Source organism: Physeter macrocephalus, chromosome 6 (genome assembly GCF_002837175.3).
Source record: "Physeter macrocephalus isolate SW-GA chromosome 6, ASM283717v5, whole genome shotgun sequence".
NCBI lineage: Eukaryota > Metazoa > Chordata > Mammalia > Artiodactyla > Physeteridae > Physeter > Physeter macrocephalus.
Genome location: NC_041219.1, coordinates 76,723,364 through 76,726,047, shown reverse-complemented (window position 1 = coordinate 76,726,047; position 2,684 = coordinate 76,723,364). Strand labels below are relative to the sequence as shown.

Below are 2,684 nucleotides of genomic sequence, written 5' to 3'. Positions count from 1 at the left end.
CTCAACCACTGCGCCACCAGGGAAGCCCTAACTTTAGTTTTTTAAATGGTATTATATAAAGTTTTACGGGAGCTCACTGTAAGTGAATTAATGGAAATGAGGCTCATGGGAAGGTTTTTGGGTCTGTGAATTGAGGTGGAGAGTCTTGATAATGAGCTGGGCTGTAAAACCAGCCATAAACAAAATAAGATTGGTCAGTAAGTCTAATTGCGTTGTTCAGCTGAGTAAATGAGAAAGGTGAGCGCACAGCAAGAAAGAAGAGAGATGCAGAATATTCCAGGATATTAAGTTGTGATCTGTAATCTAGTTGCTTTGTTTTGAACATTAATTGTGAGCCAGGAAATGAAAGACTTTTTCATCTCCTGGTAGGTTTTTTTTTTTTTTTTGTGGTACGCGGGCCTCCCTGTTGTGGCCTCTCCCGTCGCGGAGCACAGGCTCCGGACGCGCAGGCCCAGCGGCCATGGCTCACGGGCCCAGCCGCTCCGCGGCACGTGGGATCCTCCCAGACCGGGGCGCGAACCCGGTTCCCCTGCATCGGCAGGCGGACGCGCAACCACTGCGCCACCAGGGAAGCCCTCCTGGTAGGTTTTTATGTGGTGTAGAAGCTGTTTCTGAATATAACAATGCCAATTGATAGCCCTAAATTGTTGTAAAGTATAAAACATCCTTTGGGTTGCTCATCATGCTGTGTTTCTGGGCTTAGTCTGTCTCCTTGATGTCAGAGCCCTGGTGACCGTCCCCTGGCCTCTGCGGCTCAGCCGCACCTGGCCTCCTAGCAGTATTTCCCAGTCTCCCAGGGGTCCCCAGTCTTTGACCCCTTCCACCTTCTGTCGTCACTTATGACCCAGTTGGCCAGTTCAGTCGATGTGGTTTTTCTTTGGTTCCCTAATCAGCCAGTACCCAACACTTATACTTTGGACGCAAGCAACTGAAACAAAGTTGGAATCACTTTCAAAAGGAGAAAATATGGAAAGAGCATAGGAGAGCACACAGAATTGGGGAGTAGGTGAGGAAGCAGGCATGTAGCAGACGGGAAACAGGTGTCTGGATAGTCCGTCTTGAGGGGACCTGGGCACCTGCAAAGGAATGAATGGAGGGTAGATGTACCCCAATTTTCTCTCTCTTCACATCACAGTCCTAGGAAAAGAAAATCCTCTGACTAAGCCTGAGCTTAGGTCGTGTGCCTGCCCCTTGTCCCCACTAGGGCACTGAGATGACAGAACTGGCCAAAGACGCTCCCCTGACTTCCATGGGGGGAGTTAGGGCAGGCAGAGCCCCTGGGCTTCCGCTGAGATGTCACAGCAAGAGGGAATTCCCCACAGGAAACCCAAGCACCGGAAAAGGACACAGACTCTGGGCTGCCAGAAGTGAGTGAATGAGTGAATGAACGAATGAAGGAGTAAGACAAATGTTCACTGTACTCCTCTACCGTTTTAAAACAATATATCTGATTTTGCTATTTGGCAATTTAACTTTCTTTAATAGAAAAAAATTTAGTCTGGCATGCATGCACGTCTTATCAGTTTATTTACTGTTACTATATCATTATCATTGTCACCATCATTACTTCCGGGGGTACTATAGGGACCTGTTGCCCTGTGGGTTTTTTTCTAGGAATTGTATATCACTTTTAGGCTTCAGGTTCTGTTCCGTCCCTGTCATACCCCCAACTTCAGTGCAGTCCTCACAGACTACAATGGACTTGTTCCCTCTTACTGCCCACTGCTGAGGTCATTCTGTAAACACAGGGGCATGGAAGTTCAGGAACATAACTTCCTCCTGGTTTCTGTTGGCTTAATTCATTTTTTCTTTCACTTTCAAGAGTCAGTGCTTTTATGAGAAACTTTAAAATGGTTCTGCCCCGTGTGAAATCCTTTCCTTGAATAAAGGTACTAAGATTGATTGTATTTTCTAATGATGTTTACTGCTTAATCAGTGCAACTCTGCGGATGGATTTTGGCAGACAGCGTTTTATCTCAAGGATAACAAGTTAGTGTTCAAACCCTGTACAGCTGATGCCAGCAATTTAAAAAAAAAGGAAAACAGAGAAACAAAAAGCTCATTGACCTTGCATGCAGAGGCTTCTGGTTTTTTAGATGGAAGCATGTAGAAAGTGAACAGTTGATCACTGAAACACAGGCATTCCACATATGTGCTTAAAGAGACTTTGTGTCTTGAGAGGCCTTTGGTGATCAAAAGGAATTTTGTGTAATGTGCAAATCAAAGCTATCAATAATTTTTAGAAAACTTTACCTGTTATAATTTATTTATGTCCTGGGGAAACTTTTAAGTATCTGAGACTTTTAAGTTTATTCTTTTTCCTTCAAGACCAGATGTTTATATGTATTCATCTTTCCTGAGTAATGTTCAAATCAGTTAAACATTTACCAAGAATCTTTAAGGCAAGATAGGATTAGTGGCTGGTGTGGGGTCTGGAATTAGGCTTTCTGGCTTTCCTCCAAGTTCTACCATTTAATAGCTGTGTGATTGTGGCTGACTTACTTAACGACTCCATGCCTTAGTTTCTTTATTTTAAAATTTAGGAGTTTGGGATTAACATATATACACTACTATATATAAAATAGATAACCAACAAGGGTGTACTGTATAGCACAGGGAACTATATTCAATATCCTGTGATAAACCATAATAGAAAAGAATCTGAAAAAGAATATATATATATA

General features: G+C 43.3%; 1 protein-coding gene across 1 annotated transcript in view; it reads left to right on the top strand.

Moving 5' to 3' along the window:
- Positions 1-2,684, top strand: part of TMTC1 (transmembrane O-mannosyltransferase targeting cadherins 1) — a 280,165-nt gene that overhangs the window by 183,904 nt on the left and 93,577 nt on the right. The window lies entirely within an intron of this gene.